The sequence below is a fragment of the Elephas maximus genome, chromosome 24, assembly GCF_024166365.1.
Source record: "Elephas maximus indicus isolate mEleMax1 chromosome 24, mEleMax1 primary haplotype, whole genome shotgun sequence".
Lineage (NCBI taxonomy): Eukaryota > Metazoa > Chordata > Mammalia > Proboscidea > Elephantidae > Elephas > Elephas maximus.
In genome coordinates, this window is record NC_064842.1 from 28751914 (window position 1) to 28768291 (window position 16378).

At 41.9% G+C, this 16378-nt stretch overlaps 1 protein-coding gene across 2 annotated transcripts in view; it reads left to right on the forward strand.

Annotated features, from left to right (window-relative positions):
• GNG4 (G protein subunit gamma 4) overlaps window positions 1-16378 on the forward strand; it is a 101823-nt gene that overhangs the window by 62086 nt on the left and 23359 nt on the right. The gene's annotated exons all lie outside the window — the stretch shown is intronic.

The window sequence follows — 16378 nt, forward strand, 5'->3', positions numbered from 1 at the left end:
TCACCCTCTGACCAAAATTCAGCCTAGCACATTCCTCCCATTCCAAAGCAGCCTTGCAAGAGTTAATGTGTCACCCAACAGAATATCCAGCCCAGCTTGGCAGCTGTAACATTTACAAATGAATGTTTTCTTCAGAGTCCTGAGTGTGCCCGAGGATTCAAATGATGCAGAATCACAGTGTGCAGCACTTCCTTAAGGAGTTGCCAGGAATAGGCTCATGGTCATCTCAGCTCTGTTTAGTTCTGTTGTCATGCCAATAGATGAGAAAGAGAGTTAAACAATTAGATCAATAGCAGTGTTCCTGCCTGATACCGTGACTTGGCGATTAGACAACATCAGATATTGTGACAAGGGCACTGGTGGGAGTGAAGCATTGAAGCATACACCGTGTTTGTCAAATGTTCCTTTGGGGAAAGTGAAGAAAGGTGCCAGCCACCTTTCACTGTGCTCATTTCACTGATGAGTGTAGATCTCTTCATGCTGGGAGAGCTGAAGCAAGATAAGCCACCTATTATCCAAGATGCCACTTCCGTAGAGGCAAGCAGGAGGCGGGAAATGCATATGGCATGGAGATGCAGTTTGGACCCATTGACTGAAAGAGTTGGAACCTAGTCATGAACCTGGCACCAGGACACTCAAGTCCAGTGTGTCTTATGGTCTCTGGGATACAAAACCAGGGGGTCTCTCCCAGGCATCTGGAATCCAAAAAAGAATCCATAGGGAAATGGGCAACTGCTAAAGCATCTGTTGGCAGTCCTTCCTGGAGGTTCCCATTGTGGAGACCACCCCTCATGCTAGTGGTGTGGCACCAGCTGTCACCTCTATAAAGATAGTGTCTTCCCCCAGGGTTTAGGGGGTGCAGGCTATCCAAGGAGGCAGAAAGCATGCCCATAAAATGACACAACAGTGTATCAGGCAAGCAAAGTAATACAGTATTATATAAATTTGTATAACTGGACCAGTGCTACTTGGGCATCTATATTTTACACATACTGATACCAACTACAAATTCGACATCAGTCCTTGATATCTAGGCTAGAGGAAGGAGCAAGGTTAACACCCATAAAACTACTATAAAACAGGGCGAGCCCCAATAATACAGACAGGGATTGAAAAGTGAGTGGTGCTCACCCAAAAGACTTGAAAGCAGGGTCACAAACGGAAACTCGTATGCCAATTGCGGCACTATTCACAATAGCCAAAAGGTGGAAACAGCCCACATGTCCTTCAGCAGATGAATGGATAAACAAAATGTGGTATCTCCCCATACAACGAGCTATTCCCCAGCCATAAAGAGAAGTGAAGTCCTGATACATGGTATAACTTAGATGAGCCTTGAAAACATTGTGCTGAGTGAAATAAGTCACAAAAGGACAAATATTATATAAGCCCACTTAAGTAAATATTTGGAATAGGCAAATGAATAGAGACCAAAGTTCGAAGTTTCCTAGTGGTTACCGGGCACTGGCAGGAGAGAGAGGGGAAAGAAGGGGGACTTATTGCCTAGGGAACACTGAGCTTCTTTTAAGGGTGATGGAAAAATTTGGAAATGGATAATAGTGATGAACAACATGAACTTAATTAATGTCACTGAATCGTACATGCGAAGAATGTTAGAGGGGCAGATGTTTTCTTACATATACATGTACCACAATAAAAAAGTGTGGTGTCTCCGTACAATGGAATTTTACTCAGCCAGAAAGAGAAATGAAGTCCTGATTCATGCTATGACATGGATGAACCTTGAAAGCATTATGCCGAGTGAAGTAAGGCAGACATAAAAGGGCAAGTATTATATGATCCCACTTACATGAACTATCTAAGGTAGGCAAATGCACAGAAACCAAAGTTTAATAGTGGTTGCCAGGGGCAGGCAGGCAGGGAGTGTGGGGAGGTATTGCTTAAGGGGCATAAAGCTCCTGCACAGTCCCAGGAGGCAGGCTCCCAGGTAGGCATTAAAGACCCAGAAGGAAAGGAGCTTCTAGAAAGAGTGCCAAATGGTGGCCTCTCTCCATCTGCCACCACTCAGGGTACCCTGATTCTCCTGCCCCAGAGGAAAGGGGATTTGCTGACATTGGACCGATCCCATGGGCTGTGAGGCTCTGGAAGTGGCTACCCCTTGAGCAAAGCAGTAACTCTCAGCAAGGAATGAGGAAATAGATACAGCACCTGGCAAGTAACATTACTCCCGATCTCTCTCGTTTGCCTTAATGGCCTATGGTAAACAGGTAGCTGTAGAGTCAACTTTGACTCATGGCAACCCCATATGTGTCAGAGTAGAACTGTGCTCCATGCAGTTTCCAATGGCTGATTTTTCAGAAGTAGATCACCAGGCCTTTCTTCCGCAGCTCCTTTGGGTGGATTTGAACCTCTAGCCTTTCAGTTAGCAACCAAGCACATTAACTATTTGCACTGCCCAGGGACTCCATGACCTACGGTAGATGACTTAAACATTGTGGGTCGTGCCCATAATTCCTTAAAGGGCTGTTAAATAAACAATTCGTCACACTGAGATTAACTTTGTCAATACAAGCATTATTTGCTGATCACTGACGGATCAACTTGTTGGCCTGTGTTCTATAGACTATTAAAAAATGAGGGCATGAAAAGAATTTCAGGCGATGAATGCTGTTATGAATTGAATTGTGTCCTCCAAAAATATGTGTTTTAAATCCTAACCTCTATGCCTGTGGTTATAATTCCATTTAGTAATGGGTTGTCTTTGTTGTGTTAATAAGGCGGGATTAATGTAAAGTGTGTCTTGAGTCAATCTCTTTTGAGATATAAAAGAGATTAAACAAGCAAGTGAGAGAAGTAGAGATGGAGGAAGAGAGATGCCAAGCCACATGAAGATCACCCAAGAGCAGAAACTTAGAAGAGGCAAGGACCTTCCTCCAGAGCCGAGAGAGAGAGAAACCCTTTCCCTGCAGCCGGCACCCTGAATTCAGACTTTTAGCCTCCTAAGCTGTGAGAAAATAGATTTCTGTCTGTTAAAGTCACCCAGTTGTGGTATTTCTGTTACACCAGCCCTAGATAACCAAGACAGAATTTGGTACTAAGAGGTGGGGATGCTGCTCTAACAAATACCTAAAATTGGGAAGTGGTTTTGGAATTGGGGTAATGGGTAGAGTCTGGAAGAGTTTTAGGTGCCTTACCGTAAAAGCCTAGATTGCCTTGAAGATACTGTTGGTAGAATTATGGATGTCAAAGACAACTCCAGTGAGGGCTCAGAAGGAGGTGAGTAGAGCTATAGAGAAAGTTTCTGTAGTATCAGAGAATACATATGGCACCAGCAACGGAATGTTGCTGGAAATGGGGACATTAAACGTGCTTCTGAGGAGGCTTTAGAAGAAAATGATGATGAACGTGTGATCAGACAGTGGTGGAAGGATGATGCTTTTTATGCAGTGTAACAGAACTCGTCTGAATTATGTTCAAATAATATATAATATAATAATATATATAAGATATAACTTGTAAATAATGAACTTGGCTATCTGGTTGAGGAGATTTCTAAGCAAGATTGTAAAGGGGGAACATGGTTTCTCCTTGCTGCTTATAGTAAAATGTGAAGGAAAGAGATGGACTTAAAAATGAACTGTGCAAAATGAAAACAGAACTTAAAGATTTGGAAAATTCTGTTGTACAAACTAAGGACACATGTCCTAGAATGTTCACCAAGGACATGGCTACTACACAATCTTTTGTTAAAGAGATTAGGCCTGTGACTGATGGGTCTAACCAACTACCACAGCATAAAACTCATCAGCTTAGACGGAAGGTGATAGAGAAAAAAGGAAAGGAAAGAATGCTGTTTGCCTCTTAGAATTCTACAGGTAGGAAACAGGCCAAAGGAGCTACATCTGTTGTCCTCCAAGAAAAGAAACAAACCATTCCCAGAGCAGCTCAGAGATCAGCAGAAGTGTTAGAAGAAGCATGGGAAGCAGGACCTTGTTGATTTCAAAGGGTGGGGCTACAGCCTCCTCGGTTTCAAAAAGTCGAATTTTCGCCAACTGGGTTCTGGAATGTGGGGCTGCCATTAAGGTGTGCCATGGGGATGGGGCCTCTGTCCAAAGCTTAGGGGGCACAGCTGACATGCCCAAGAGACAGAAGAACGGGGTCTGCCAGGCCTGAGGGGACAGGATTGCCACTCAGCTGGACTAGAAGAATGGGGCCACCAAAGCCTAGGGAGCAGAGTTGCCGTACCAGTGGGCCTGGCAGGCAGAGCTGAAGCCCAGGGCTGAGGGGCATCCATCCGGAATTCAGAGGGCATAGCCAACACCCAGAGTCTGTTGTCCATTTAAAATGCATTCAAGGTCACTGCTGCTAGAACCTCAAACATCTTCGTTTGTTTCTTCAGTTTATTGAAGTCTTTTCCACTATCTTAAGATTGTCCTCCATTTAAGCCTTTGGTTGTGTCTTGTGGGCTCCCCCTTGCATTTTAATGGTTCTGACAGTGGCAATAGGCATGACCATCAGAGAGAAGAGACCGGAATATCAAAATTTGTTGTTTAAAAACTTTTCAGTGGAAAGTTAGCTTCAATTGCTACAAAACCATAAAAGCCAACAAGCTTTAGTGCGGTTGGGTCTGATATGCTAAAGGAGTTAATGATCCATAAGAATAAATATTGAGGATCGGCGGAGCCAAGATGGTGGACTAGGCAGACGCTACCTCGGATCCCTCTTACAACAAAGACACGGAAAAACAAGTGAATCGATCACATACATAACAATCTACGAACCCTGAACAACAAACACAGATTTAGAGACGGAGAACGAACTAATACGGGGAAGCAGCGATTGTTTCCAGAGCCTGGAGCCAGCGTACCAGTCAGGTATGGCACAAGCACAGAGAGCGGCTCCACCCCCCTGAACTAACCCCGGGAGGGGGACCGGCCGGGTTGCGAGGGCGGCGTGGGACGCAGCCGGTAGGAGAAGTCCCCGGGAGGCAGTGACTGGTATTGGAGCGGGGAGAACAGCATCCCAGCCGGGACACTCGGTCACGGCACAAGCACGGGGAGCTACTCCACCCATCTGAACTAACCCTGGGAGGAGGCCCAACTGGTTCTCGGGGGCGGAACGGCCACGTGGCTGGAGGGACGAGAAGTCCCCAGGAGGCAGCGACTGATTTTGGAGTCGAGAGTGCACCGTCCCAGTAGGGGAGCCTTGACGCTGGGCGTGGGGCTGGAAGCGGAGGATCTGACCATGACTGCAGCGGGCCAGACCCCCCGGGGGCAATCTCCACACAGCCAGCACACATAGGCGACACGCCCGCGGGAATCTCAGATATAATAGTCATTCCAAGCAAGACAAGCAACTCTGGCTATATTCTGAGGTGCTACTCTCCTATCTCTCTGTTCCCCCCCCCCACCCTCCCCAGGCGGCTTCATTAACATCTGAATAGCCTGAGCCAGAGGGAGAACTCTGATAGGGATCTGACTGCATTTTTTTTTTTAGCGGATTTTCTGGAAAAACTAGTTTCCCAGTGATGGCTCGGAGACAACAATCCATATCAAACCACTTAAAGAAGCAGACCATGACAGCTTCTCCAACCCCCCAAACAAAAGAATCAAAATCTTTCCCAAATGAAGAATAAATATTGAAGCTCCTTCTAACATCTGTGTGAGTTGCTCGTGATTGCATTCTTCATAAGCATTGTCAAAGCACAACTCACCACCAGATCTTCAGCATTAATAGGATCCCCTTTCTCACTAGACAGCACCACCATTTTACCCAGTTGTTAGGTTGTTGTTTGGTGCTGTTGAGTTGGTTCCAACTCATAGTGACCCTGTGTACCACAGAACGAAACACTGCCTGGTCCTGCGCCGTGCTCACAATTGTTGTTATGCTTGAGCCGGTTGTTGCAACCACTGTGACAGTCCATCCCATCAAGGGTCCTCCTCTTTTCTGCTGACCCTGTACTTTACCAAGCATGATGACTTCTCCAGGGACTGATCCCTCCTGACAACATGCCCAATGTATGTAAGATGCAGTCTCACCATTCTTGCTTCTAAGGAGCACTCTGGTTTTACTTCTTCCAAGACAGATTTGTTGGTTCTTTTGGTAGCCCACGGTATGTTCAATGTTGTTCACCAACACCACAATTCAAAGGCGTGAATTCGTCTTCGGTCTTCCTTATTCATTGTCCAGCTTCCGCATGCATATGATCCTGTTGAAAATACCATGGCTTGGGTCAGGCGCACCTTAGCCTTCAAGGTGACATCTTTGCTTTTCAACACTTTAAAGAGGTCCTTTGCAGCAGATTTGCCCAATGTAATGCGTCTTTTGATTTCTTGACTGCTGCTTCCATAGCTGTTGATTGTGTATCCAAGTAAGATGAAATCCTTGACAACTTCGATATTTTCTCCATTTATCATGACGTTGCTTATTGGTCCAGTTGTGGGGATTTTTGTTTTCTTTATGTTGAGGTGTAATCCATACTGTAGACTGTGGTCTTTGATCTTCATTAGTAAGTGCTTCAAGTCTTCTTCACTTTCAGCAAGCAAGGTTGTGTCATCTGCATAATGCAGGTTGTTAATGAGTCTTCCTTCAATCCTAATGCCCCATTCTTCTTCATATTATCCAGTATCTCATATCATTTATCACTGTTCAATGGTGATCTCTTTCAGGAATCTATCATTGATATCCAGTAGTCTTTACCAGGCTATAGTTTCTGCATCAATGTCTAGTCTTGTGATCAGTCTTCAAGTCTTTTTCTTTATAGCCTTCAGATATGGGCATCAATCATTTGCTGAAGTACCAAATGGTTAGCATAGGTCTATCTATGTCAGTTCATGTAATACACAAATATTGATAGCAGCAGCAAAAAGATTATTAGGTCTCTTGATAGAGTGGATTTCACCAGTGAGGTGGAGGTTGAACTCTTCCATAGGAATGACCTAGGAGTCTACTTCCTGCAGCATCTCCTTCTATCCCAATAGTTAGGCCCTGAGAAATGCAAATCAAAACCACAATGGGATAGTGCTTCACCCCCACTAGACTTACTGTTGGCAGAAAAATGGAAAATAAGTGTTGGCTAAGATATGGAAGTCTCTGAGTGGCACAAACAGTTAAATGCTCAACTCCTAGCCAAAAGGTTGGTAGTTCAAACCCACCCAGAGACATCTGGGAAGACAGGCCTGGTGATCTGCTTTCAAAAGATCACAGCCTTGAAAACCATAAGGAGCAGTTCTACTTTGCACACCTAGGGTCGCTATGAGTTGGAATTGACTCAACGGCAACTAAGAACAACAGGCTATGAAGAAATTGAACCCCTCATCCATTGCTGGTGGGAATGTAAAATGGTGCAACCACTGTGGAATGCAGCCTGGCAGTTTCTCAAAAAGTTAAGCATAGAATTACCATATGACCCAGAAATTCCATTCCTAGCAATATACCCAAAGAGATTTGAAAACAGCAATGCAAACAGACACACAGACACATGTACACCAATGTTCATCGCAGCACTATTTACAATAGCCAGAAAGTGGAAAAAACTCAAGCGTCCATTGACAGATGAGTTGATTATTATTCAGCTAATAGATAAATGAAGTTCTGATACATGCTACAACTTGGCTGAGCCTGAGAAACACTATGCTAAGTGAAGTAAGACACAAAAGGACACATATTACATAATCCCACTTACAGGAAATATATGAAATAGGCAAACGTATAGAGACAAAAGTTTATTAATGGTTACCAGGGGCTGCGGGAGGAGGGAATGGGCGTTATTACTGAGGGGTACTGAGTTTCTCTTTGGGGTGATGAAAACTTTTGGAAATGGATAGTGGTGATGGTTGCACAACATGGCGAATATGATTAACGTCACTGAATTATACACTTAAACATGGTTAAAATGGCACACTTTTTGTTATGTATTTTTTGCCACAATTTTTTAAAAAAGGCCCTGAGATGCTGTTGAATATGAGCAAACACAATCTGATGAAGTGTTTGCACCAGCCCGTTGCTTGTACTTTACTTCTAGGACCTTTGGGTTTATTTGAGTCCCACCCCCGCCCCACCCCCCACATGTTTTGCATTAGGTTTGTGATTCAGGCCTTCTGGTGGTTAATAGAACCTTAATCTTAATTTGACATATAATTCTGCCTTAATAGAAAGCAAACCAGTTTCTCAAGCTCAGGTTACCAGTAGGTTTTGGTTTATAAAATTGTGCTACATCCATATTACTTGGGACAAGTATCACTTGAGACTAAGCTGGTTGCACTGCCTGGCCCAAATTTCTCTAGAGCTACTGTGCTCTGCATTAACATTGCAGCTGTCACTGGTCCAACTCAACCAGGACCGGGACCGTTCTCTCTTTCCTTTATCCTAAGCCACATTGCTCACAGCTTTTGTCCCGCACACTTCGGCCTGCTTGATTTCAAGGTCTACAACTATTGCTCCAGGTTTGACCCACTCATCTTTCACCACTTCAAGGCAGTCATTTGCAGCCTCCAAGACATTGGCTTTATTACATCTTCATCTAGAATAGCAGTCTTTGAGAGGCATATGGTTGCTCCAGAATTGTTTTACAGAAATGCGTGATCATTGGTACCGAGCCTCTTACCGCACGCTATAAGCAGTGCGTGTTCACAAGCAATCTGCACCGCTTTCTCTTTGAGGAGTCACAAGCATATTTTAGGTGCACAAAAAATAAAACAGTCATTCACTATATAATGATAAAAGGGACAATTGATCAGGAAGACATAACCATATTAAATATTTATGCACCCAATGACAGGGCTGCAAGATACATAAATCAAATTTTAACAGAATTGAAAAGCGAGATAGATACCTCCACAATTATAGTAGGAGACTTCAACACACCACTTTCGGAGAAGGACAGGACATCCAGTAAGAAGCTCAACAGAGACACGGAAGATCTAATTACAACAATCAACCAACTTGACCTAATTGACTTATACAGAACTCTCCACCCAACTGCTGCAAAATATACTTTTTTTTCTAGTGCACATGGAACATTCTCTAGAATAGACCACATATTAGGTCATAAAACAAACCTTTGCAGAGTCCAAAACATCGAAATATTACAAAGCATCTTCTCAGACCACAAGGCAATAAAACTAGAGATCAATAACAGAAAAACTAGGGAAAAGAAATCAAATACTTGGAAAATGAACAATACCCTCCTGAAAAAAGACTGGGTTATAGAAGACATCAAGGAGGGAATAAGGAAATTCATAGAAAGCAACGAGAATGAAAATACTTCCTATCAAAACCTCTGGGACACAGCAAAAGCAGTGCTCAGAGGCCAATTTATATCAATAAATGCACACATACAAAAAGAAGAACGAGCCAAAATCAGAGAACTGTCCCGACAACTTGAACAAATAGAAACTGAGCAACAAAAGAATCCATCAGGCACCAGAAGAAAACAAATAATAAAAATTAGAGCTGAACTAAATGAATTAGAGAACAGAAAAACAATTGAAAGAATTAACAAAGCCAAAAGCTGGTTCTTTGAAAAAATTAACAAAATTGATAAACCATTGGCTAGACTGACTAAAGAAATACAGGAAAGGAAACAAATAACCCGAATAAGAAATGAGAAGGACCACATCACAACAGAACCAAATGAAATTAAAAGAATCATTTCAGATTATTATGAAAAATTGTACTCTAACAAATTTGAAAACCTAGAAGAAATGAATGAATTCCTGGAAAAACACTACCTACCTAAACTAACACATTCAGAAGTAGAACAACTAAATAGACCCATAACAAAAAAAGAGATTGAAACGGTAATCAAAAAACTCCCAACAAAAAAAAGCCCTGGCCCGGACAGCTTCACTGCAGAGTTCTACCAAACTTTCAGAGAAGAGTTAACACCACTACTACTAAATCATTCTATGAAGCCACCATCACCCTGATACCAAAACCAGGTAAAGACATTACAAAAAAAGAAAATTATAGACCTATATCCCTCATGAACATTGATGCAAAAATCCTCAACAAAATTCTAGCCAATAGAATCCAACAACACATCAAAAAAATAATTCACCCTGATCAAGTGGGATTTATACCAGGTATGCAAGGCTGGTTTAATATCAGAAAAACCATTAATGTAATCCATCACATAAATAAAACAAAAGACAAAAACCACATGATCTTATCAATTGATGCAGAAAAGGCATTTGACAAAGTCCAACACCGATTTATGATAAAAACGCTTACCAAAATAGGAATTGAAGGAAAATTCCTCAACATAATAAAGGGCATCTATGCAAAGCCAACAGCCATTATCACTCTAAATGGAGAGAACCTGAAAGCATTTCCCTTGAGAACGGGAACCAGACAAGGATGCCCTTTATCACCGCTCTTATTCAACATCGTACTTGAAGTCCTAGCCAGGGCAATTAGGCTAGACAAAGAAATAAAGGGTATCCAGATTGGCAAGGAGGAAGTAAAGCTATCACTATTTGCAGATGACATGATCGTATACACGGAAAACCCTAAGGAATCCTCCAGAAAACTACTGAAACTAATAGAAGAGTTTGGAAGAGTCTCAGGTTATAAGATAAACATACAAAAATCACTTGGATTCCTCTACATCAACAAAAAGAACACCGAAGAGGAAATAACCAAATCAATACCATTCACAGTAGCCCCCAAGAAGATAAAATACTTAGGAATAAATCTTACCAAGGATGTAAAAGACCTATACAAAGAAAACTACAAAGCTCTACTACAAGAAATTCAAAAGGACATACTTAAGTGGAAAAACATACCCTGCTCATGGATAGGAAGACTTAACATAGTAAAAATGTCTATTCTACCAAAAGCCATCTATACATTTAACGCACTTCCGATCCAAATTCCAATGTCATATTTTAAGGGGATAGAGAAACAAATCACCAATTTCATATGGAAGGGAAAGAAGCCCCGGATAAGCAAAGCATTACTGAAAAAGAAGAAGAAAGTGGGAGGCCTCACCCTACCTGATTTCAGAACCTACTATACAGCCACAGTAGTCAAAACAGCCTGGTATTGGTACAACAACAGACACATAGACCAATGGAACAGAATTGAGAACCCAGACATAGATCCATCCACGTATGAGCAGCTGATATTTGACAAAGGACCAGTGTCAATTAACTGGGGAAAAGATAGCCTTTTTAACAAATGGTGCTGGCATAACTGGATATCCATTTGCAAAAGAATGAAACAGGACCCATACCTCACACCATGCACAAAAACTAACTCCAAGTGGATCAAAGACCTAAACATAAAGACTAAAACGCAAAAGATCATGGAAGAAAAAATTGGGACAACCCTAGGAGCCCTAATACAAGGCATAAACAGAATACAAAACATTACCAAAAATGATGAAGAGAAACCCGATAACTGGGAGCTCCTAAAAATCAAACACCTATGCTCATCTAAAGACTTCTCCAAAAGAGTAAAAAGACCACCTACAGACTGGGAAAGAATTTTCAGCTATGACATCTCCGACCAGCGCCTGATCTCTAAAATCTACATGATTCTGTCAAAACTCAACCACAAAAAGACAAACAACCCAATCAAGAAGTGGGCAAAGGATATGAACACACATTTCACTAAAGAAGATATTCAGACAGCTAACAGATACATGAGAAAATGCTCTCGATCATTAGCCATTAGAGAAATGCAAATTAAAACTACGATGAGATTCCATCTCACACCAGCAAGGCTGGCATTAATCCAAAAAACACAAAAGAATAAATGTTGGAGAGGCTGCGGAGAGATTGGAACTCTCATACACTGCTGGTGGGAATGTAAAATGGTACAACCACTTTGGAAATCCATCTGGCGTTATCTTAAACAGTTAGAAATAGAACTACCATACAACCCAGAAATCCCACTCCTCGGAATATACCCTAGAGATACAAGAGCCTTCATACAAACAGATATATGCACACCCATGTTTATTGCAGCTCAGTTTACAATAGCAAAAAGTTGGAAGCAACCAAGGTGTCCATCAACAGATGAATGGGTAAATAAATTGTGGTATATTCACACAATGGAATACTACGCATCGATAAAGAACAGTGACGAATCTCTGAAACATTTCATAACATGGAGGAACCTGGAAGGCATTATGCTGAGCGAAATTAGTCAGAGGCAAAAGGACAAATATTGTATAAGACCACTATTATAAGATCTTGAGAAATAGTACACCTGAGAAGAACACATGCTTTTGTGGTTACGAGGAGGGGAGGGAGGGAGGGTGGGAGAGGGTTTTTTATTGATTAATCAGTAGATAAGAACTGCTTTAGGTGAAGGGAAAGACAACACTCAATACATGGAAGGTCAGCTCAATTGGACTGGACCAAAAGCAAAGAAGTTTCTGGGATAAAATGAATGCTTCAAAGGTCAGCAGAGCAAGTGCGGGGACTGGGGAACATGGTTTGCGGGGACTTCTAAGTCAATTGGCAAAATAATTCTATTATGAAATCATTCTGCATCCCACTTTGAAATGTGGCGTCTGGGGTCTTAAATGCTAACAAGCGGCCATCTAAGATGCATCAATTGGTCTCAACCCACCTGGAGCAAAGGAAAATGAAGAACACCAAGGCCACACGACACCTAAGAGCCCAAGAGACGAAAGGGCCACATGAACCAGAGACCTACATCATCCTGAGACCAGAAGAACTAGTTGGTGCCCGGCCACAATCGATGACTGCCCTGACAGGGAGCACAACAGAGAACTCCTGAGAGAGCAGGAGATCAGTGGGATACAGACCCCAAATTCTCATAAAAAGACCAAACTTAATGGTCTGACTGAGACTAGAGGAATCCCGGCGGCCATGGTCCCCAGACCTTCAGTTGACACAGGACAGGAACCATCCCCGAAGACAACTCATCAGAAATGAAAGGGACTGGTTAGCGGGTGGGAGAGAGACGCTGATGAAGAGTGAGCTAATGATATCAGGTGGACACTCGAGATTGTGTTGGCAACTCTTGTCTGGAGGGGGGATGGGAGGATAGAGAGAGAGGGAAGCCGGCAAAATTGTCAAGAAAGGAGAGACTGAAAGGGCTGACTCAAGAGGGGGAGAGCAAGTGGGAGTAGGGAGTGAGATGTATGTAAACTTATATGTGACAGACTGATTGGATTTGTAAACGTTCACTTGAAGCTTAAGAAAAGTTATTAAAAAATAAATAAATAAATAAAAATAAAACAGTCATTTAGGTGAGCTCTAGCAAATTTTTTCAGCACTGATGCTAGTCAGTCTATCTTTTTGGGGGTATAGTAGCACTGATTGCTGTTTTGGTATGAGTGGGTTTCCTGAATCTAAAGGGAACTTCGCTGTGAATCCACGTATACTAGAGAGTCCATTCGAAAATGTACTGTATGTTAACAGCTCCACTTTTGTTGCTGTTATTGCTAACTTAAAATGAGAGGCTTCAACTCCTATCTTCTTAGCAGCCTTCAACTTTACATCTATGTAAAGATTTCAGTCGTCTCCCTTGCCACTCTGTAAAATTGCCAGGTCTGATGTGAAGCTACCTACTTGCTTCCTGATCTCAGTGACTTGTTTCTTTAATCTCTCCCTTACTTGCTCAGAGATGACCTTCCCATTCAGGATTCCCGCCAACGCCACGGCCCCAGTAGTCTCCTGCCTCCTCTGGACTCTGCATGCATTTCTATGAAACATGTCATTCAGCCAACTGAAAGCTGAATCAAAATAACTCCCAAACGGGGATGACATGGTATGGAAAATCAGCAGTGATTATTAAATCAATGTAAACTTAGAATTAAAAATAACCGTAGTGATCCCATTTGCAAATAAAATGTGATTTTTATCATTCTCTTCAGACAATGTATATGATATAAAAATAAATATTTATCAGTAATAGACTATGAAAAACCTAGAAAATACTTATATAAAGTGGGGGCGGGAGAAAGGAAGGTAGTGTAAGTATGCCAACCTCTCAGCCAAGGTCCTTTGTTGCAAATAACAAAAGCCAACCCTAACAGAGTAAATATAAGAAGAATCTATTAAAGGGATTTTTTGATAGCTCATAGAATTATTGACAAGGCTGGAGAACGGGGCTTACGGCTGAGTTCTGGCGACAGTGCTCAAAACCATGCTGCAGAATAGTCTGGTGAGGAGCCCCAGAAATCACAACCAGACACTCCTCACTACAGTTTGTTCCGCTGCCACTGCCACCAGAGAAAGAGCTGCCAACCCGTTCCCTTTTGTATCATTAGTCAAAGTCTGGCACCTCTCTGTCTGATTGACAGAACCAAGGTGACACACTTGTGCCCAAGTTGCAAGGGATTTGGGAATGTGAACATTTAGCATTTTTAGAGCCTATAAAAAAAAAAAATTTTTTTTTTATAAAGAGAAGTAGTCTTTTCCCCCACAATCCCATTGCCATCAAGTCGATTGCGACTCATAGTGACCCTATAGGATTGCTAGGTCCCATAGGGTCACTGTGAGTCAGAATCCACTCAACAGCACTGGTTTTTTGGGGGTTTTACCTATTCCTTTAAATCCTGAGAGCCTGATGCAGAATATATCCCTGAGTGGTGTAAACGGTTAAGATGCTTTGTTGCTAATTGAAAGATTGGAGGTTCGAGTCTACCAGAGGTGCCTTGGAAGAAAGACCTAGCAATCTACTTCTAAAAAATCAGACCTTGAAAGCCCTATGAAGCACAGGCGTACTCTGACACATGGAGTTGTCATGAATTGGCATTAACTCTGCAGTAACTAGCTTAATGCAAAATATGACCATGTTTTTATGTAGACAACGCTGTATAAAAATTGTACATTCCAAATATATGTATAAGTTAGGTTAAGGTTGTCTTCACTGCTGGTTTCCTCCATCAGCATGGATTATCCAGAGTCTGATTAGTGGAGCCAAATGGTGAATGTCCAGAAATTTGCTGACACAGTCCTTTGGCCATCTTACTTACATCTTTGGCTCTTACTCCACATTTGTATTTGAACCAGGGTTTTTTCCTCGTAATTCTTCTAACAGATATGTCTTTAACATACGTTGTCTTAGCTATCTAGTGCTGCTAAAACAGAAATACCACAAGTGGATGGCTTTAACAAAGAGAAATTTATTATCCGACAGTCCAGGAGGCTAGAAGTCCAAATTCAGGGTACGCCAGCTCCAGGAGAAGGTTTTCTCTCTCTGTTGGCTCTTGGAAAAGGTCCTTGTCATCAACCTCCCTCTAATCTAGAGGTTCTCAGTGCAGGGACCCTGGGCCCAAAGAATGTAATCCCTTCGTGGTTCTTCATTCTTGGTAGTAGGAGGTCCCCCTGACTCTGCTCTCTTCTCTCTTTTATATCTCAAAAGAGACTGACTCAAGATACGGCCTAATCTAGTAGATCAAGTCCTGCCTTATTAACATAATTGCCTTTAGTCCCACCTCATTAACATCATAGAGGTAGGATTTAGAACACGTAGGAAGATCACGTCAGATGACAAAATGGTGGACAGTCACGCAATACTGGAAATCATGGCCTAGCCAAGTTGACACACATCTTTGGAGGATACAATTTAATCCATAACACACGTCTTATTCATATTTTTTCTAGCACTTCCTAGGAGCCATAAGCAGGCCTGCCAGTTTGTGATTTCTTTTGAAAAAACAAAATGTATTTTTTATGGCTTTGTTTTTTTCCAAAAGACAAAATACTACTGATTAGTTTTTTTAAACCAAACCAGAAAATTCTGAAGCCAAAGCTGATAATTGTTAAAACAGTTAGAAGATGAATGGGACTCAAATATCATGGTGTTTCTTGTGAAAAATTGAAAAATAACAAAATTGGGAGGTCATTGTTTCACTCACAGATGATTGAAAGAATTAGGTGAAGTCCAGGGTAAGGATATAATTGAGATGTTAAGTGATGTTGGGTCAAAAGAACATATTTCTAAGAGAAAATAAATGTAAGTAACATCATCTGAACCAACCAGGGATCTAGTGGCAATGGTAATGGATTTTGCCTTTTTAGTGTGTCTAGTCTGGACCATGTGGAGTGATGCTTTCTCACTCCAACTTCTGCTGGTTTAGCAATTGAGGTTTAACCCTTTTCCTTACTTTGTCATCTCCAGCCAGAAAAGTTCGAAGCTCTCACCTAGATCTTTAGAAATGAAACTATTCAAACGATAACTTTCTAAAATCGAATTTAGAAATAAACTCAAGGAGAGGGTGATCAGAATGAGCAATTCTAGAACTGTGATCAGATAAGAGGAGAAAAAATCTTTGAATTAAATCCAAGAGTACAACATTGTAAGTACAGCAGATCATTATAAGTAGAGCAAGAAGATGAAAGGTATCCCTAATATAAGGTGCCTTTGGAAAGAAAAGGAGATATTCCACCCCAAGGGGATATTTTGGTTGTGGGCACCTTGAGCATCCAGT